The sequence below is a fragment of the Gopherus flavomarginatus genome, chromosome 11 (genome assembly GCF_025201925.1).
Source record: "Gopherus flavomarginatus isolate rGopFla2 chromosome 11, rGopFla2.mat.asm, whole genome shotgun sequence".
NCBI lineage: Eukaryota > Metazoa > Chordata > Testudines > Testudinidae > Gopherus > Gopherus flavomarginatus.
Window position 1 is genome coordinate 25,508,180 of NC_066627.1, and position 22,351 is coordinate 25,530,530.

Genomic DNA, 22,351 nt, shown 5'->3' on the forward strand with positions numbered 1-22,351 from the left:
GCCGAGGCTCCCTCCCCGGCCCCAGCCAGACCCGACCCCGCTCCAACCCTCTCCTGGAGCCTCAGCGCATCCAGGAGCTTCCCGGGACAGCGGCAGCGTGGCTCCGGCGGGGCCTCTGAGCTCCGCCCCGCTCAGAGGCGCGTGGTAAGGGGACGGGGCTGCGAGCTCCAGGCTGAGCTCAGCTCCCTCTGCTTGGCCCGGAGCTCGCAGCCCTGCCCCCTGACCACGTGTCTCTGAGCAGGGTGGAGCTCAGGGGCCCCGCCGGAGCCACGCTGCAGCTGTCGAGCGAGGCTCCTGGATGCACTGAGACTCCGAGTGAGGGGCAGAGCCGGGGGTAAGGGGCCGGGGCCGGGGCCGGGAGGGGTTGGCTAAGGGGCAGGAAGTCCCAGGGACAGTCAGGGCATAGGGAGGGGGCAGAGGTCTGGGGGTGGTCAGGGAATCGGGTGGTTGGATCGTGGGCATTCTGGGGGTCTGTCAGGACTCAGCAGGGAGTAGATAGGGGACAGGGAGCAGGGGTGGGGTCCCGGGGTGGTGGTTGGGGGATGGTCTCTGGGGGATGGTGCGGGGACAAGGAGTAGGATGGGTCGGGGATTCTGAGGGGGGCACAGTCGGGGGGCAGGAAGTGGGTGGGGGTCAGATAGGGGGCAGGGCCACGCTGTTTGGGAGGCACAGCCTTCCCTACCCTGAAGCTCATTCAGCAGTTTGAGGCTTGCAGAAGAGCCAAGCTGTTAGCTTTTCCATTAGGGCTACCATCCCTTTCACTTCTCAAACGCCAAATTATAGTCTATATTTAATTTCAGTACCATAGGGAAATACATGTCAGGGGAGGGTAGCTTCCTTTAAAATTAGCCACTAGGGGAGGGATCACATGAGAAGACCAATATCCTTCCCAACCCTACCAAGGGAGACCCCCGTCCCCTGCATTCCCTGAGGCTTGAGAGGGGTTAATTCAGTGGGTCTCAAACTTTTATACTGGTGACCCCTTTCACATAGCAAACCTCTGAGTGCAAACCCGCCTTATAAATTAAAAACACTTTTTTATATATTTAACACTATTTTAAATGCTGGAGGCAAAGGGGGTTTGAGGTGGAGACTGACAGCTCATGACTCCCAGTAATAACCTTGTGACCCCCTGAGAGGTCCTGACCCCCAGTTTGAGAACCCCTGGGTTAATTTAATTTTAGCACCCTGTGTCCATTCACATGCATGTGCTATTTTGAGCATTTCAGTTTTCGCAACATAGGCTCATCCCGGATTCTGGAACAAGCTCAAATGCTCAGTTTGTGGAGTATGTACATAAGCGATACTAAAGACAAACCCACAGTAACCGTTTCCAGTTTGTGAGGGACCCCATGGAGCCAGTCTCTAGGAAACAGATAAATGCATGGAGGTTAAGTCCATTAATGGCTATTAGCCAGGATGGGTGAGGAATGGTGTCCCTAGCCTCTGTTTGTCAGAGGGTGGAGATGGGCAGAAGAGAGATCACTTGATCATTACCTGTTAGGTTTACTCTCTCTGGGGCACTTGGCATTGGCCATTGTCGGTAGACAGGATACTGGGCTGGATGGACCTTTGGTTTGACCCAGTATGGCCGTTCTTATGTTCTAACCTAAATGAACCCAAAGTTATGAAGACAGATGAGAGTCAAGGAAGCCAGCAGAGTATCAGAAACCTGGAAAAATCTCTGACTGGATGGGCTCGGGCGTTTGGTCACAAGCTGAGGTGGTTCAAAAGTTTTGGATATTTTTTAAGCAGAATTTTTTTATTGTTTTTTTAAACAATCAAACACAGCAAGCAGCAAATATTTGACCACACATTTGTGAAACCCCAAACCATATTCAGGTTTTGGCATACTAATTTCAGCTTTTCAATTAAAAACCCACAACAAATTTTGAAGAAAAGCAGACATTGTCCGTGATTTTTTTCTGCTTTTTAAAAACCCCTAGCTTTCGATCCAGAAAAAGTTTGACGGAAAATATTTGTCCAACTGTTTTAATGAGCTTTAGTGCCTTTTAGCACTAGCTGATGGTGAGAACCAGTGATATCTTGTAAAGAAATTTTCTCAAAACTGGGTTTGTGCCAAAATGCAGAAGGTTTATTTTTCCCAGGGCTGCCCGTGGGTGCAGAGCAATTGGGGCAATTTGTGGTGGGCCCTGCAGGGGCCCCCAACAGAATATAGTATTGTATAGTATTGCTATTTTTTTTATGGAAGGGGCCCCTGAAATTGCTTTGCCTTAGGCTCCCTGAATCCTCTGGGCAGCCCTGAGGGGGATAGAGCAGTGCTTCTCTCCCTTCCATTTCTCTCCCCAAGTCCCTCCCAAGTCAGGTCCCACTTTTCCCCACTCAATCCGGCTCCCCACACACTCCTTCACTTCCATCCCTATACTACAGGAACCAAATGGAGACTAGCCAGACTACTGAGGGAGCTGATGAGGTGAGTGATTATGCGGGGACAGAGTGATGATAGGGGATGTGAGGGGATTATAGGGAGTTGGTTTTGACTGGGAAGACCTGGATAGGCTGGTGTGGGCTGTGTGGTCGACAGCCTGGGAAGAAGGGAACTGTGATGTGGAGTACAAACCCAACACTGGGCCTGGAGGGGTTAAAGGACAATGCTGGGCCATGGTAGCCTCTCCAGACCTGCAGAGCATGCTCCAACTGGAGAGGAAGCTTAAAAGACAGGAAGGAAAACAGACTGACCCTGACGGTTCCCAAACAAGGGAGCCGAAGAAGTCACCCTGTGAGGAATAGAACCACCTACTGAGCCCAGTTGGGGCTGGAAGCATAGTTGTCTTTTCTCTTTCTACTGTTATCTGATATTGGACTGAGCTATGGGGAGAGACATAGGTCTTTTTGTATACCTGACAGCCTTAGGGGCTCAAAACACAAATTAATTCAAAACTAACCAGTCTCTAATATGTATAAATACAAATAATATCTTAGAAATGTGGTTTTAAAATATCAACAGGGAAATATATATCTTTAGAATACGGCTATATATTTTAGTATATCTTTTAAAATGTTGCCATTCATTTTCTTAGAAAGTGCCAAGTAGCTTTATTGCAGGAAACTCATGTAGCAGAAAATCAGGAAAGCCAAGGCAAAGAATGAATTACAGCTGGCAAGGAATGTTAGGCCTTGGCTACACTGGCGCTTTACAGCGCTGCAACTTTCTCGCTCAGGGATGTGAAAAAACACCCCCCTGAGCGCAGCAAGTTACAGCGCTGTAAAGCGCCAGTGTAAACAGTGCCTCAGCGCTGGGAGCACAGCTCCCATGGCTGTAAACTAATCCCCACGGGAGGTGGAGTACATGCAGCGCTGGGAGAGCTCTCTCCCAGCACTGGCGCCGCGACCACACTTGCACTTCAAAGCGCTGCCGTGGGAGCGCTCCCGTGGCAGCGCTGTACAGCTGCAAGTGTAGCCATACCCTCAGAGATAACAAGGAGGGGTTTCTCAAACCAGTCAGACAAAAAAGAAAGATCAGGGATGGTGTAGGTTTGCTGCTCAGTGAAGAAGGCGCAGTGGTAACAGAAGATGACAGGAAGGCGGAGCTGCTCAGTGCCTACTTTTGTTCAGTTTTCTCACAAAAAACATGTGAGCTGCCGACAAGCAAAGTTACCACAGACAATAAAGGGGAAGAGCTACAGATCAAGATAAGTAAAGAACACGTCAGAGCTCCTTTGACCAATTTGAATTAATTCAAGTCAGTGGGCCCTGATGCTGTTCACCCCAGGGTGCTGAAGGAATTAGCTGAGAAAATCTCAGAATCACTGGCAATAATATTTGCTAACTCATAGATGACAGGAGAGGTCCCAGAAGATTGGAGAAGAGCAAATGTAGTGCCCATCTTGACAAAGGAGTAGCCAAGGAACTATAGACCAACCAGCCTGACCCAGGAAGCTACTAGAGCAGGGGTAGGCAATCTATGGCACATGTGCCAGAGGTGGCACACGAGCTGATTTTCAGTGGCACTCACACTGCCCGGGTCCTGGCCACCGATCCATGGGGCTCTGCATTTTAATTTAATTTTAAATAAAGCTTCTTAAACATTTTAAAAACCTTATTTACTTTACATACAACAATAGTTTAGTTATATATTATAGACAGAGAAAGAGACCTTCTAAAAACATTAAAATGTATTACTGACACGCAAAACCTTAAATTAGAGTGAATCAATGAAGACTCAGCACACCGCGTCTGAAAGGTTGCCGACTCCTGTACTAGAGCAATGTATGAAACATTCAGTTTGTGAATTCCTGGAGGATGAACTGGTGATCACTAGCAGCCAGCATGGATTTACTAAGAACAAATATTGCCAAACCACTTTGATTTTCTTCTTTGCCAGGGTGACTGGTTTTGTGGATGGGGGAAATGCAGTGGACATAATATACCTGGACTTCAGCAAGACTTTTGACAGAGTTCCACATGACAGTCTGACAAGTAAGCTGCAGAAATGCAGGCTCAACAGAACTACCATTAAGTGGATAGAGAATTAGTTAAACAACCTCAAACAAAGATCAGAGGGGTAGCCGTGTTAGTCTGGATCTGTAAAAGCAGCAAAGAATCCTGTGGCACCTTATAGACTAACAGATGTTTTAAAACATCTGTTAGTCTATAAGGTGCCACAGGATTCTTTGCTGCTCAAACAAAGAGTAACTGTTAATTAAATGATATCAGACTGGAGGGAGGTCTTAAGTGGGGTTCCACAGGGATCTGTTCTGGGTCTGGTGTTGTTTAACATCTTTATCAATGAACTGTATGTAGGAATAGAGAACATGTGATCAAATTTGCAGATGACACACAGCTGGGAGGGTTGCCAACATTTTGGAGGATATGGCTAGAATTCAGAGGGATCTTGATAAGCTGGAGAATTAGGCTATAAACAACAAAATGAAATTCAACGAAGACAAATGTTAGGTGCTACATTTAGGGAAGAAAAACCAAATGCACAAATACAGAATGGGGGACAACTTGCTTGGTAGCAGCACAGTTGAGAAGTATCTGGGAGTGGATTACAACCTCAACATGAGTCAGCAATGCAATGCTGTTGAAAAAAAAGAAAATTCAAGTTTCGGTTGCATTAACAGTGGCATAGCTTGCAAGTCATGGGAGGTGATAGTACCACACTACTCACTGCTGGTTAGGCCTCAGCTGGATTTCTGTGTCCAATTTTGGTCATCAATGTGTAAAAAGGATGTAGAGAAACTGGAAACAATCCAGAAGCAAGCAACAAAGATGACCAAAGGGATGAAATGCAAGCCATATCAGCAAAGGCTGAAGGAACTGGGTACGTTTAGTTTGGAAAAGATGAGATAAAGGGGGACACGATAATGGTCTTCAAATACTTGAAAGGCTGCCATAAAAAAAGATGGTGAAAATTAGTTTTCTCTTGCCACAGAGGGCAGGACAAGAGGCAATGGGTTCAAGCTACAGCAGATTTAGATTGAATCTCTAGACAAACTTCCTAATGATAAGAACAGTAGGACAATGGAACAGACTGCCTAGGGAGGTTGTGGAAACTCCTTCACTGGAGGTTTTCAAAAGGAGGCTAGATAGCCATCTGTCTTGGATGGTTTAGATTAGCGGTTCTCAAACTGAGGATCGGGACCGCAAAGTGAGTCATGACCCCACTCTGGGGTCGCCAGGGCTCGCTTAGACTTGCTGGGGCCTGAGACCAAAGCCTGAGCCCCACAACCCAGGGCCGTAGCTAAAGTCCGAGCCCCACCACCCGGGGCTGAAGCCCAAGGGCTTCAGCGCTGGGTGGCGGGACCCAGATTACAGGCCCGCTGCCTGAGACTGAAGCCTCTGGGCTTCTGGTTTGGCTCCCGCAGTGTGGCAGCGGGACTCAGGCAGGCTCAGGGTTCAGTCCTCCCTCCTGTGGTCATGTAGTAATTTTTGTGGTCAGAAGGGCGGCTCGGTGCAATGAAGTTTGAGAACCACTAGTTTAGACACAGCAAACTCTGCTTCTTGGCAGGGGGTTAGACTAGATGGCCCTTGTGGTCCCTTCTAACACTATGATTCTGTTGTTCTTTCTCAAAAACCCATTCCTGTAATCCTGGGATGGAATTGGGATACTACACTAGACAGACATGGACAAAATCAATTTCACTTGACCCAGAACTCAAAGCGCAATAGGCCAACCCTCAATATTAATGAATTAACAGATTCAACTGTCTCACCTCTAAAAGAATGTGTTGAGAAATATGAAAACAAAAGTCACTTTGTAGGAATTACTTATAGGTGGTTTAATGCTTTAAACCCTTTCAATCTCAAAGAAAAAGGGGAAAAGAGACTTAGCGTTACTATCTCAACAGAAACCTAGGATGCTATCTGGCTTAATGTGAAAGATACTTCAAGTTCTTAATCCTTGTGATTCTTCTGGACTCCAGAACGATTGTTTATGGTTAGATTGGCAACATACGCAGAATGTGGGAGATGCAAACAACCACAGGACAACCTTTTGCACCTCCTCTGTGCCTGCCAAAAATGCATATATTCTGGAACACCATATTCAGTGCTCTCTCCGAAACGTTAAGTGTTGCTATCTTTCATTTCTTCTCCAAGCTTGTGTATTTCAGAGGTGCTGGATGAGTTGGCATTACCAGTGGACATTAAGAAATGGATTGCAGTAACTATTTTAGTGACGAGAATTGTTATTCTGAGAAAATGGAAATTTGCAATTCTTCCTAATACACAAGCTGATCTAGTGAGCTCTCTACTACTTCATTAAAAGAAAAAAAATTACTCTGTCTAATAGGAGCACTTGGAAAAAATATGAGGCTGCCTGGTCACATATGAAACAATTGCATAGTTTTGCAGTTTAGAATATATTAGTCCCCAGTACTCATAGGATATGTTCTCACTTATCTATTTAGCCACTTTAATAACTGATGCTCAGCTTGACCTCTACAGGTTCAGGGCTTTTCTTTCTCCAGGTTTTGCAAATAATGAACATTGAATTTTGTTATTTCTATGCTATTTCCATATTCTGCATGCATGTTTACATGTTTTGTTACGTGTTTATTCTTTATATAAAAACAAAGTTAAAAAAGAACAATTTCCCCAACCCTTTGGCTCACTGACCACAGAGATCACAGCACTATGGGGAGCTCCTGATGCACCGATGCCTCAGCCCAGAGACAATTGGCCCTGCTGTCCCAATGTGCCAGAGACCTGAGGCAGTAGGAGCCCTTCAAGTGCCAATGCCTTGTTGTGGAGACAGTGGGCTCCCAGACCACCTATACAGCTATGGCCAACCTCCAGCCTAACCACACACGAGCACCTCCCCTGTGATACTAAGCACTCCTGAATTCACCCCCTACACAGTACTGTCATATTTGTACATAATATGCCTTGTGAGGTATCATTTGAAAACTAGTAACTCATTGCTCATTAATATTCTTGCATGATGTACTTACAGGTTGTGTACACAAATTTATGGATATTGGCTGGAATTATGACTGAAGTGTGTAAACCAGGCATTTCAGGGAAAGTTTGGTAACACGTCTTCCTTAGACAAAGGAACATATATTTAATTCTCTTTCCAGCCCGGTCTTCAGGCAAAGACAATGAAGGTCCCTTTTTTACATAATAAGTAAACTATTAAGCTAACAAGTGGGAGAAGAAAGAGCAAGGAGATTCCTTCACCACCAGACTTAAACAAACATTTCAAAGGTTTACTGGTCTATAAAGACAGGGGGTCTAAATCTCAGGGTGATAAGCAATTGAATCCACTGATTGTGTACAAGAGTACTGTATTATAAAAGTGTATCAAGTGAGGTCTTTTCTGAAAGTTAATGATACACTGGTGATTAATCTCATTTTGAATTGTCTGTATTAACACAATATAAGGAATTATGGATACTTGTTGGTATTAGGCTTTCCTGTCTGTGACCAAACAAAGGGAGAAACAGACTTTCCTCCAGCCTGGAAGGAAGGGAGCTATCTATCTGTCTCCAAAGAAATTAAGCAAGGTGGAATCAAAGCAATGGAAGCCCTATTTACATAGAAATCAATAGAGGGATGTGAAGCCCCCAGGAAGGGAAAAACAGCATGAGGTCATCCAGTTGCATGAAACAAGTTATTTGAACTTTGGAAGATATAAGCAAGGACAGACGACATCTTCCTCATCCATCACTAGACAGACACAAGGGAACAGAGCTCTTGCAAGCTGAGAAAGGTGGGTCCTTCACCTGTCATGGGGTTTGAAGTCTCTGGAAACTGAATATACATGAGAAACCATCTTGAACCAAACATATATCTTGCTAGATTATGTTTTTGATTTTGAGATGGGTGTGTGTTTTCACTTTTATTAGCTTGTAACCCTTTCTAATTTTATTCCTTTTACTTGGCATCACAATCTATGTCCTATTGCTAAAAATCTGTTTTATTTTTACTATGAACCAACTCCGTGCTGTGCTTACATGGAAGGGTGTATTTATCTGTTAAGCTAATAAACTGTGATGGGGGTTTGTGTCTTTATTATTTCTCTGAACTGTCCAGGAGAGGGCTGGACATTGCAGAGCAACTGATTTTGCGAAAAGTCGGGACTGGGAGTGTGTTGGGGTCACCTTGCTGTTTATAACCAAGGCTGGAGGGAGCCAGATTGGGAGTGTGGGGCTGTACACAGAGCTGCTGAACTAAAGCTGTCTAGTACCTGGACACTCGGGGTGTGACCTGCAGGTTTGTGGCCTGATTGTGAGCATTCCACGTTAGGAGGTACAGCAGCAAACCATTGTAAGGCACACAGGATTGCAGGGCAAGGGATGACACAACTCCTCACTGGTCTGCATTGCACCTCAAACCCTCATAGACTCATAGACTCTAGAACTGGAAGGGACCTCGAGAGGTCATCGAGTCCAGTCCCCTGCCCTCATGGCAGGACCAAATACTGTCTAGACCATCCCTAATAGACATTTATCTAACCTACTCTTAAATATCTCCAGAGATGGAGATTCCACAACTTCCCTAGGCAATCTATTCCAGTGTTTAACTACCCTGACAGTTAGGAACTTTTTCCTAATGTCCAACCTAAATCTCCCTTGCTGCAGTTTAAGCCCATTGCTTCTTGTTCTATCATTGGAAGCTAAGGTGAACAAGTTTTCTCCCTCCTCCTGATGACACCCTTTTAGATACCTGAAAACTGCTATCATGTCCCCTCTCAGTCTTCTCTTTTCCAAACTAAACAAACCCAATTCCTTCAGCCTTCCTTCATAGGTCATGTTCTCAAGACCTTTAATCATTCTTGTTGCTCTTCTCTGGACCCTCTCCAATTTCTCCACATCTTTCTTGAAATGCGGTGCCCAGAACTGGACACAATACTCCAGTTGAGGCCTAACCAGCGCAGAGTAAAGCGGAAGAATGACTTCTCGTGTCTTGTTTACAACACACCTGTTAATGCATCCCAGAATCATTTTTGCAACAGTATCACACTGTTGACTCATATTAAGCTTGTGGTCTACTATGACCCCTAGATCTCTTTCTGCCATACTCCTTCCTAGACAGTCTCTTCCCATTCTGTATGTGTGAAACTGATTGTTCCTTCCTAGGTGGAGCACTTTGCATTTATCTTTATTGAACTTCATCCTGTTTACCTCAGACCATTTCTCCAATTTCTCCAGATCATTTTGAATTTTGACCATGTCCTCCAAAGTAGTTGCAATCCCTCCCAGTTTGGTATCATCCGCAAACTTAATAAGCGTACTTTCTATGCCAACATCTAAATCGTTGATGAAGATATTGAACAGAACCAGTCCCAAAACAGACCCCTGCGGAACCCCACTTGTTATACCTTTCCAGCAGGATTGGGAGCCATTAATAACTACTCTCTGAGTACGGTTATCCAGCCAGTTATGCACCCACCTTATAGTAGCCCCATCTAAATTGTACTTTCCTAGTTTATCTATAAGAATATCATGCGAGACTGTATCAAATGCCTTACTAAAGTCTAGGTATATCACATCCACCGTTTCTCCCTTATCCACAAGGCTCATTATCCTATCAAAGAATGCTATCAGATTAGTTTGACACGATTTGTTCTTTACAAATCCATGCTGGCTATTCCCTATCACCTTACCACCTTCCAAGTGTTTGCAGATGATTTCTTTGATTACCTGCTCCATTATCTTCCCTGGCACAGAAGTTAAACTAACTGGTCTGTAGTTTCCTGGGTTGTTTTTATTTCCCTTTTTATAGATGGGCACTATATTTGCCCCCTTCCAGTCTTCTGGAATCTCCCCCGTCTCCCATGATTTCCCAAAGATAATAGCTAGAGGCTCAGATACCTCTTCTATTAACTCCCTGCGGCACCCTTCCCTCCACAATGGCACCCAGTCTTCCCTCCCATCCCACACACTACTGCTAAACTTCTTATCCCTGCAAGCTCACGCCTCCATCCCCAGACATTCTCCATGGCTGTTCACAGCCTGCCCCTGTGCTGTCATGCTGGCTTAGCAGTGGTATGTGCACAGCGCAGCTACAGACAGCACTGGGCACAAAAAAACAATGAACATTTTCAAAAATAGTTGGGCTTAGTCAAAATTTAGAGGAGAATTTTCCCAAATGTTCTGGGTGGGATTTTCAAAATGGTAACTCTTCTGTGAGAGCCACGCGAGGTCTGGATACCCTGAGGGTAGGTTCACACTGCAGTCTGGGTGTGTGTCTGCAGCACATGTAAACATCTTAGCTGAGCTACCTTCAATCTAGTTAGCTGGGGTACCAACAGCAGTGAAGCTGAGCCCACACAGACTGTACAATCCCGCCCAGGACCCTGGGTACGTACTCAGGTGGCTGGTCTGTACTGATGTCCACAGTGCCATGGTTTCTCTGCTATTGGTACCCAAGATTCATTAAAGCTAGCTTGAGTGCGTGTGCACATGCTGCAGTCACACCTCTGATTGCAGTGCAGACATACCCTCGGTGACATTAACACTAGCCATGCTATGTGAAGTACTAAACCCTGTCAGGTTTGCTAAGCAGATGGTTATATTTACCACATCAAGTTCAAATTCCTCTACTTGTCTGAGGTGGTGAAGGGGAATTAAGCGTACAAGATTTCAAGCACAGTGTTGATTTTATGTTAGAGGAAGCCAGGAAAATGTGAGCAAAGGGGGCAATTTTTTTAAAACATGAAATTTTTAAAGTGTTTCCTATAAAAAAAAAAAAGGTTTGCTCATCCAGACACACATCTGGCTGTTTTAATTTAAGGGTATCAATACTTGCATTACCCCCTGGATTGCCCAGTCTGGTCTCAGGCCTCCAGCTGTCACCTGTCTCTGGGCAGAGACCCTTGTACCGCTCTGTTCTGACTAGGGTTTACAGGCTGCATAGCTCCTTGCCTACACTGTGATATCCTCAGCAAGCCAGCTTGCCCAACAGCAGCACCTGGGCTGTGCTTTCTCTCGGAGGACAATGATTAATGTGTGTCAGCTGCTGCAAGTTACCAGAAAGCTCTTCCAAGGCAACGTACCTTTCTCCAAAGGGCAAAAGCCATCAGAGAAAAAATAAAATATAAACATTCCTCCTTACTTACTGTATATACCAGAAATTGCCCATCTTCCACACGGGGAGCCAGTGACCCCTCTAGCCCATCTGCAAAGGTTGGGGTCCCCTTAGGACCAAAGGTCCTGTCTGTTTGCTGAATCAAAAGGAAGCCCTGAGTCTGTTTAAACTCAGCCTTTATATATCCTGAGTTCTTCCTTTGTCTCTTGGTCACTGGAAAACCCCAGCTGAACCAATCTATGCAAACCATCCCAGGGGAGGGTACTGCTCTGGAGTAGGTTACAGTCTTGACAACTCACCTTAATCCCCACCACCCAAATATACACTCTTTTGAGACCCTGGAGGCGCTGTAGTAATTCTCCAAGTCACAGGGCACCTCTGTCATTACCCTGTGAACTTCACTGCCTAGCAAGTTCAGAGGGTCTCACAGTCACAAGTGCGCACTGGGCTGTTTCTCTTTCACCAAGGTGTGCATTTATTTCCTTCTTATGTAATACTAATACTGTGCAACACAGGCTTATAGCAAGGCCAGGCTTCCGCACGGCTCTCACTTTCCAGCACAGGCTCACCCTTTGAGCTCCCTCTTGAGCTGCCCCTTGCTTCCTTTTCCTCTCCTTATATTCTCCCCCAATTACTTTATTAGCCTTGTGATTGTCACCCAGCTTCTCACAATCCCCCGCATCAGAAAGTGTGTATAATTGCCTTCAGCTAGGCCTGCAGCCTTTGCCAGGCTGCAGCAATATCAGGGTGATGCTGATAGCACCCTGTCACACTGACCCCTGAAGCAGAACACAATCACATACAGAACATTCGTACATTTCATACAGTGGTCCCCAAAGGCACTGTACCATGTTACAATATCTGTCACACTTGCTTCCAAGCACACCTCTGCTCTTCCTGCATCAGTGAAAGCTCTTCCTTCTTTCACCCAGGTCAGGAGAGGACAGTTCCAGGGGCTCAAGCTGGGTGGGGATGAGCACCAGCAAGAAGAAATCCTCTTTCCAGTTGCAGGGCTGCAAGGGATGGTGAGGGAGGGGGAACAGGATCTGATCAGCCGTTTCTTCTCCCTCCTTCTCCCTCCCCTTTTCCTCCTCCTCCACCCAGTACCTTGGTCAGCTCCTGAAAGGGGAGGGACAGAACTCTGCCTGCCTCCTCAGCTGCTCTGAAAATTTAATGAAGGCTGCAGTTTCTCTCCTCATGGCCGGAATGGCTGCAGCAGGTCTCAAAACTGTCTCACTTTCAGTGAAGTGGTGAGAGTCAGCAACAGTGGGGACATACTGTCGGTCAGGATTGGGATGCACTGGCAGAGGCATTGGTGGGTGCACCAGGACCTGAACAACAGGTGAGGTCAAAGATCAGGATTGAGATAGGTTAACAGATGTGTCCAGGAGTGCAGTTGGAATGGCTGGGGGTATTGCGGGTCAGAGGGCTGTGGTGCATTGGCAGAGATGTGAGGAGGATGCTTCCAGAGCAGCTGTCTGCATTTTATCAGCCAGAGCAATTGTGCCTTCCCTTTTCATAAGCACAAAACTCAAACTCACAAATTTTTCATTAAAAACAAAAATACAGTTCCTCAAACTCTCGTCCATTAACTATTCATCCTCAGCGCTGCAAAGGTGACATGAGGCTAGCAGCAGGACTATGTGGCAGTTGGAAATTCTGTTTCACAAAGGAGTTTGAAATCGGTCTTCATTCTGATTTGGAATGACACCTGAAAATTTCCTGCAAAGAAAATTCCAAAATAATAATAATAATAATAATAATTTCAGATCCAATTACATGTTTTGTTTCAATTGTAGAGAGACAAGGAGGGAGAAGGAATCTTTTATTGGACCAGCTTCTGGTGAGAGAGAGAAGCTTTTGAGCTATGCCGAGCTCTTCTGGTCCAAAGTGGGCCTTCTTCCTGGGACCAATACAGCTACAAGAACACTTCTTTTAAAGTTGACTTTTATTTTGCAATATAGAATGTAATCTACATTTTCAAAAATTCAAAATGAAAAGTCATTTTGGAAGGAAAATTTTGAAATGTTTTGTTTTGAAATTGAAGAAATGAAAAAAAAAATCCTGCCTTTTTTCCTCTCTAACTGAGGAAAAAGGACTCAACTTCATCAAGTGTCTCAGTTTAGAGTGAACTGCAGTTTTCAGCAGAAAATGGCTCTGTCAAAGTATTTCTGACCAGCTCTACTGTACAGTAATTTGGTCTGCACAGTCATTGCATTCAATTCCAGACCTACCCCTACAAGGGCTTAGAAATTATGGTTACAGCTGCTAACGGATCAACTTCTCTTTTAAATTAAATGTCAAAATTTGTTGACTCGAGGTAAATGTTGACAAGAAAGAATCTCAAATTTAATATTAATTTGGAGAATAAGAGAAATTGAAAATAGCACTTGGAGAAATGCATTGTTAATCAGTGTTTTATGTAATGACATTTCACAAGAGCTTCCTGGGTCGTCTGCCTTTAGTGATCAGTATCAGTTCTGCTGTTGCTTTAACCATCTTATCAAGGAGAAGAACTGTAAGATCTCAACAGAAGGGGGTATTGGTTACCACCGAAACCAAACAAAAGTTGGTCAAGATCTAGCCAGACTTGCCAATGCACAAATGACAAAAGGAAAGCCATGGGAAAGGAACTCTGAGTAAATATCAGTTTGCAGCCCCATCGAAGAAAGTAGAACAAAAGTGCTACTTATTACCAACACCTCTGAGACTGGGAGAGCTGTCAGTGCAGAAAACATCTCTTTCATTAAAGTTATCTGAACCAGTTTGGTTTCAGATATAAAAAGGGAGGAAACATTTTTCTTCCCTGATTGTATACATGCCATGTGATTTATATTCTTTACGGCATTTTTATGAGCTTCTGTAGCACATCATAGAGTGTAATAACAGCATGGTAATTGTGTTGGCTGCATGTCCTGGCACTTAATTATAATCCTGTCATTGTCATTTGCCAGTTTGTCTAACAGAATAACCTTGCCATGTGGCTGACATCCAACTTAAAAATAAAGGGGAAAGAAAAAATGAAAGAAAAATGGCAAGGGAAAAAACAAACAAGTGTGATGTCAATATAAGAGTCGTACGCTTGAAGAATCTGTGAGGACACTCCAAAGACACGCACGCTTCCTAGAGTTTTGTTCATTGCATCTGTAGGATGCTTGCATGGGAGTTATGTGCACAAAAAGGACGTTCTGAGATTCAAACATGCTAAATGAATGTTGGGATTCAAAGCTTTTCTTTCTTTTCATTTAATTCTTTTTTAAAAGCTTACTAAAATCTTTTCAGTTCCAACCCAGGTCAAGCTAAGTTTCAGCTTCTGTGTCGGGCAAATAATTCCTTCCCTCCACGAACAGAGTTTGTTCTCCACCTTGAGCAGATACATCCACCACCATAAACTAACTTCTGCCTATGGAAAGTGACCAGCACATGACACACAAAGGAAAGCCTGAATAGAGAATGAAGTGACATATCAGTGAACTTCAAAAGTTCTCCAAAAACAAAGACTAGTCTCAAGGTTGGGAATCGTAACCAGTAGTATTTGGTATTTGTTGATTCCTTTATATTAATCCATCCATGCTTATGCTGACCAACAAATAATCAGTGGCCAACAAGACAACTGGCATCCATGATCAGACAAGGCTCACAACCCAGCCTGTGTCACTGAAATCTGGAAAGTCCAATATTAGTTTACCTGGTCACCTCAGGATATTAGATACATTACAGATCCAGACCCAGGAAACCTCAAATGTAAGAGAGGTACCCTTTAAACAATGTATTCCATAAGCATCCATGTAATCTGCAAGGCTAAGAACAGGTCAGCATGGTTATCTGTTAATTTGAAGACAACTGCACTATGAAGGTTTCCTAAAGAATCTGAGGGAGTTGTTCTCAGATAGTGTTGAAATTCTCAAGATGCAGGACTTCAACGTGTACTGACTACAGCCAGTCAGAAAATGGAACTTGCATTCCACAGGAAACTCTGATATTTCAAAATTAGTTTTTGTTCCAAATTGGAATTCAAAGTTTAAACTTCTCACAGAACAGAATTTCCAAAAAAAATTTCAAATCAGAACCATCAATACATTTGGTTTTAATCATTTGGACACATCATAATATAAAATATAATGTATAATATCATATATAAATATATTAAAATATCCAAATGTAATATAAGTAAGTCAAAACAAAATATTATCTCTTCAAAATGAAAAGTTTTGACATTCTTACAATGAAATGAGAAAGCAAAATGATTTGTTTTGCCACTTTTCTGTCTAAAATATCATTGAAATCACATCCCCATGAAACATTTAGATTTCAACAAAATTGCATTGTCCAATGGAAAATTGTTCTGTCCATTATATTTCTTTTGACTAGCTCTAATTCTGACAGTGTTCAATACTCAGGCTCAAAACTTCTCATTTATCCTTTCTATCACAGGTTGCTCTCATGCAGTCTCTGGAACAGCTCACTTAAGACCCCATATTCCGAACCTGATCTTTAGACTGGATGTGGACACAGGTGCAAAAACATTATCCAATGTCTTGTTTAGCCATTATCCTCTCTCTTATCTCCAAGCAAGGAGATGCTGCCATCATGGCCTGCCCTTGGAAGCTAATACATGCATCTGACGAAGCGGGTATTCACCCACGAAAGCTCATGCTCCAATACGTCTGTTAGTCTGTAAGGTGCCACAGGACTCTTTGCTGCTTTTACAAAGCAGGTGGATTTGTATCAAACTGGAACTGATTATCTTATCTGTCAGCTATTTGTGACTGTCTTGGAGGCTGCATAATCTGAAGAAAATGTCCACAGAACTGGGGGTCAGTAGCTGTGAGTTATAAAATCATAGCTCTGCTACTGACTTACTGTGTGACCTTCAGTGAGTCATTTTACCTCTTAAGCCCTCACTTTCACCTTCTGTAAAATGTAGGTAATTAAACTTGCAGAACCTGAAGAACCAGTGAGGACTAATGCATGTTTCTTCAGTGCTTCGGATATGTCAAGTTGTAGGTAAGATTTGTCTATATTAAAACTTGCACCAATTCAACTTGTTCTTAAAGCAGTTTAGTTAAACTAATTTAAAGCCCTTTGTGGTCTCTCTTAAATTGATTTAAACCTGGCTTAAAGATTAGCAACTTAAGTAGAGCTAGTTGTGAAATAGTTCCTTCCCCCCTGTAGCAGGGTGAGCACCCACTCTGACCCTGGAGGGGTTGGAAAAGCCCTACAGAGGGCTGAGGCTGGGCAAGGTAAAACCCTGGCTGATTGGGGGAAGTGGCTGCAGCTGGGGCCATGCCCCAAATTTATAAGAAAGCCAGGGAAGCTAGAAGCAGTAATTTCTCTCTGACTGGAAAGGGAGACAGGCCTGGCTGCTGGGGAATTCACCCAGGGGACCTAGAGTGAGACAGGGCTGGGAAAAGGCCTTAGGAGCTGGGAAGCCCTTGGCCAACAACTCCCCAGGCTAGAGGGCCTAGTTCTAGGCCCACCTAGGTATTGGGCTTGCAGAGGGGCAGCCTGAGGGTGGGTAAAGGCAGGCAGTCTAGACTGCTTTGCCTATGATGAGTGGTGGCTACTGCAGTCTGCCCCAGTGAATGGGGGCTAGATGGAGACTGGGCAGTAATCAAAACTGAGGTGAAGTGGGGATAGTGGGCTGGGGGCTCTCCTGGGAGGGGGAGACCCACATTGGTGGGGTACTGCCAGGGAGCAGCACCCCAGTTAAAGGGGCACTGGGGTCCAGGGAGGGACATGGGGACCAGAGGACCACCAGCCTGCAGAGGGTGCTCTGGAGCTGGAAGGAACTAATTCCTGGAAGTCACCAGCAGGAGGTGCCACAGGGGTGAGTCCACATGTGTCTAAACCCCCTGAAAATTTGTATTTTCATCAACAGAAAAAAAAATTTAAATAATTTTGTCCACTCCCACCCCCAGATGTTTACAGATGAAAAATCTCAGATTTCTGGCAAAAAAAAATCAAATAATTTTGAGGGAAGCATATACTTTCCACAAAAAAATTCATTTTGTCAAACTGAATTTTCCATAAAATAACATTGATGGAAAATTTTCAAGCACTCCTAAACTGAGCTAAGCTAAGTCAATATAAGTCAGGTTTAAACTGATTTATGAGTGTTTGCTCAAAAGTTTAAAGTAGTCTAACTTGATTTAAAAACAGATTTTAGCAATACTTGTGCAAGTTTTCATATAAACAAGCCTAGGCTTTATGGATGCCTATCCTGAAGATTACAGTTCCTGAGTCCTTTAGCTTTGTCTTTCTAAGACCAAGCTCTGCATTAATATCCCTTTTCCCAGGCACGCACATCACTAATTTTAGTATGAAATAAGATGGGCTTGTGACAAATAAAGAAGGCACTGAGGGTACCTGACAATAATCAGAAATGGTCTACATCAGTTAACACTTTAAGGAGATCCAAGCACCATTCATGGGAAGCACTTGCAATGCGTACAGGGATGTGTTCCAAGGCTTTTTTAGAGTTGTGCTATAATCTGAAATAATTAGAGACCAATTGCCAATAGAGACAAAACCGCGTGTAGTTTTGCTTCTGCAAATATAAAGCTAGGGAGGGTTCTGATCTGGGCTCATTAATATCCCAAACCTAATGTTCAGGGTCTTGGATAAATGCTACTGGATTTAGTCCACCTTTAGCTAACAACTTGGTGTTCTTTCTTCATCAATTCTTCCTGTCCTGAAACCATTTTCCCTTTCCTCTAGGATAATTTAAGCACGTTAATTAAGTGGACATGAACTGAATCACAGACTTTCTAGCAGGGGTGAGAAAACCAGTTTGGAGAAAAAAAACACAGCAGCCCCTGTTGCTCCACTGATTCTTTGCTTATTAGTAAACCTGAACATGAGCCAAATCTTTTTCTAAATATGTTTGTACTGTGTTTGAAGCAATCTCCGTGTAATATCATATGCAGAAAAGTCACTGGGACACAGACATCTGTTGGCAAAGGATCCTCTATTCTTTGCAAACATCTCACATCTCAGACCTGACAAACTCACTACACCACACATGTAAGGTATCTACAGAAAGCTCATAAGTTGGCAGGGCTCGCTGAGATATATGTATTGGTAAGATTTAAGGAATAATGTGTTTTTACTGAAAATACGCTTTATGGATTTGGAGTAGAAATTCATCACCAGGAGATACCATGTCTAGGCGATGGCTCATTTGAGCAAGGGGGAGTTGTCACCCCACCTTGTTTGGCCAGTGATTCAATGCAAGGCTCAATTGCTTGGCATTGCACACTACTAAGACTTTGAACAGGAAACCAGCAGCAGCAATGACAAACAATCAAAACCACTTAAAGGTGAAAAAGAAACTTTACAACAAGATTGGGCTTCACCCTGTCTGTGAATAGGAACAGGCTGTTTTCAGTGTAACGCAGAGGAGGGAGAAGCACTCTATATTCATTCACTGAGGAGAAAAACCTCTTGTGAGGCAGGGATGCTTTCGCAAATGTTGGGATCCTGGTTCCAGACAGCTCTGAAGCAGCATGCACTCTGGGGGAAAACCTACTTTATTAGCTAGGAAAGGTAGCTATTGATTAGTGTAGACCCAGTTTCATGTTCTATTATTTTGTTTTGTATTGTAACCATTAATTTCCACCACTCTCTTGGCTCTAGTTAAATAAAGCTTTATTCTTTCTTTAAAAACCTACTTTTGTTTTATTATAAGTGCTCATGATAGCCGTGTGATTTGCAGGAGCTCTAGTTTAAGGTAAAATTGGGGCACACAGCTCCTTTGGATTTCTGTGAGTAGCCAGTGTCAAGGGATGGACATCACAGGGGGACACTTCAAAGGCATTTGGGGATGGGGATTCATCTACTGTTAACCTGCAAGGCAAAGACAGGGCTGGCATAGCCCTGAGGAGAGTGCTTGAGTGACTGAAAAACTAGTGGTTTTAGGGAGCTGACACCCAGCCACCACGGGCAAGATTACCTCATGCTGGAAGCAGAGATAATAGGGTGCCCCAAAACTGTCACAGCCACTACTACCAATAACCACATTTCTGAAACAGAGCAAAACCTGGTTATATTTAAAGTGTTCACATACTCTTACCCTCTCTCACACTAAATTCCCTTTCTAACTAGCACAGAGGTGGGCAAACTATGGCCTGTGGGTCACATCTGGCCCACAGGACAGTTCTGCCTGACCCCTGAGCTCCTGGTCTGGGAGGCTTGCCCCTGGCCCCTCCCCCATCGTCCTCTCCACCCCGCACCCTCAGCTCACTGCGCCATGGGCACAATGCTCTGGACAGTGGGGCTGCAAACTCCTGGGGCAGCACAGCTGCAGAGCCTGGCCTGACCCGGTACTCTGTGCTGTGCAATGCATGGCTGGCTCCAGCTGGGCGGCATGTGCTGCCAGCGACTGATGCTCCAGGGAGTGGGGTTGGGTAGAGGGCAGGGGAGTTTGGGAGGTGGTCAGTGGCTGGGGGTGTGGATAAGGGTGGGGGTGGTCAAAGTGCGGGAAACAGGGATGTTGAATGGGGGTGGGGGTTCTGGGGGCAATCAAGAAGTGGTGGTTGGATGGGGCAGGGGTCCAGGGAGGCAGTCAGGAATGGGGGATTGGGTGGGTGGGGGTTCTGGGGGTGGTCAAGGAGCGTGGGAGGGTGGGGCTGGATGGAGCAGGGGTACTGGGAGGGACAGTCAGGAATGAGAGGAGGGATTGGATGGGGCAGCAGGGGGAAATCGGGGTGGGGGTTCTGGGGGTGGTCAGGGGACAGAGTGAAGGGGTGTGGATGGGGCAGGGGTTCTGGAGGGGGATAGTCAGGAAGGAGGGGGTTGGATGGGGCAGTTAGGGGCAGGTGATCAGGGGACAGAGAGCAGGGGGGTGGATGGGGCAGGGTTCCTGGGAGGGCCGTTGGGGGTAAGAAGAGGGGGGGTCAGATAGAGGGTGGGGGCTGGGACATGCCTGGCTGTTTGGGGAGGCACAGCCTCCCCTAACCAGCCCTCCATATAATTTCTCAAACCAGATGAAGCCCTCAGCCAAAAAGTTTGACTGCCCCTGAACTAGCAGCACTTTCATGAGACATCTTAATCTTAGGTAATAAAATGTGGGATAATATAAACCTTATTAAAGCCAAATCTTTTCTGACATGGCGATCTATTCTGAGAAGGGTCTATAACCATGACCATGGTTTCCCAGTTATTTCCCTGTCTCATGTGCTCAGTTTACAGGCAAAAAGAAATATTCAGATAGTTCTGGATCTGAATCTGTTCCATTGAAGCTCGTGGCAAAACTTCCAGTGACTTCAGTAGGAGCAGGGTCTATCTAGGAACGCTGAAATATGAAATGTCATAAGAAAGGCCCGTCTCAGAGTATTTCTAGCCACATGTGGGAGTGCTTGAAAAGCGCTAGTCTGTATTTGCAAGATTCAGTCCCATTGAATGGCCCTGAGTGGTTTGGACAAGCTATGACTAAGTATTCATATGAGGGGAGAGGGAGAGCACTTATCTGAGTTGAATCATAACTCCAAACGCTGTAGTGTCACCGGCAATCATTTCTAGAAAACCAGGCTATGCTAGTGATTCCATATTTCCCCCTTTCCTTATACACCTGTTACTTTGCCCTCCATAAGGCCATCATTACAACCTGGAATCCTCAAGTTCTCCTGTTTAAAATGAGAACTTGCCTTTCTGTTGACGGTTGTCAGTTTATTCACTGAGGCAATGCTCCCATAATGGCTCTCAGTAGCTAATGGACCCAATTCTGACCTGTGCCCAGCCCTTTTATGTTGCTTCTTTGTTCCATTTCTGAATGCACCCATGCAGGTGTCAAGGCTCATGCCTTTACCTATCCTAGGGCAGAATTCTGCAATTCGCCCACTCTTAGAATGAGCCCTGGGTAATGGTATCCTGTATATCCACCATGCTTCACCAGCCGATCCAACTGAGATAGGACACCTGCAGTTCTTCCCTTTGGGATCCTGGGTGATAGAGACCAAATAGCCTTCCTAAAGCAAAGTATTGTTTATTTTGCACTAGGAACAAAGCATTTAGAGAAAAGGGACTTTAAAACAATCTGCACCCAAGTCTGTTTTACCTAATAGCTTCCTATCCCCTGATGGCAATCTAGGCAGGCCTAGTGTCTTCAGACACTCCCAGCATGTGTCTCTCTCACTCTAAGTCTCCTACACAACTCCCCAGAGAGAATGTTCATTTTTAAATCTGCCATGTTTCTTTTGATCTCCATTGTGGGCATGCCTTTTCCTGACTTCGCATTTGTCTCTTAACAACCCTCAAGTGTTTGCAGAGCAGTGGCTCACTCTGAGCAATTCTTTTTCCTTCCTTCTTGTTTTTCCTACAGCCTCCTATTAAACTAAACCACCATATTCATACAGCAAACTTCCCAATAACCAGGTCAATATTTAGTATTCATAAATGATGACAAAGCAGCTCCACATCCGCCACAATGGAGTGATAACAGGCTGGAACAAAACTAGTATGAAAGTCCTACAGTGCATTCCCTCACAGCTACCTGCATAGGGACATACCAAAGATGTGGCCAAGTTTGAGAGAGGACATGATGGGGAGGAAGGGGCAGCATGGGCTTAAGTTAGAGCAAGTTTCCCTTGCCCCTACCCTAGGCTATGTTTCCTGAGTTGCACAGATCAGAGCTGGTATGTCTAAAACTCCCTCTCATGTGGAAACACTCTTTCCATACACCCATTCTTTAACCATTTCCTAGTCTGAGCTGCAAATTCAGCACGTCAATACTAGTCTTCCAACGTTCCCCAAGATTTCTTTCTTTAAGACGAGGGGTTATTTAAAATGTTTCTAACAATGCTGCTGTTGGTAGTGTCTGTGGATCTTTGATGGGGCAGATTTAATGAAGAGT

General features: G+C 44.7%; 1 long non-coding RNA gene across 1 annotated transcript; it reads left to right on the plus strand.

Moving 5' to 3' along the window:
* The first annotated feature begins 260 nt into the window (after window positions 1–260).
* LOC127030767 (uncharacterized) lies at window positions 261–4,548 on the plus strand. The gene is made up of 3 exons (XR_007768472.1): window positions 261–334; window positions 2,392–2,434; window positions 4,346–4,548. It is a non-coding gene; the product is annotated as an uncharacterized LOC127030767 (long non-coding RNA).
* The last annotated feature ends 17,803 nt before the right edge of the window (window positions 4,549–22,351 follow it).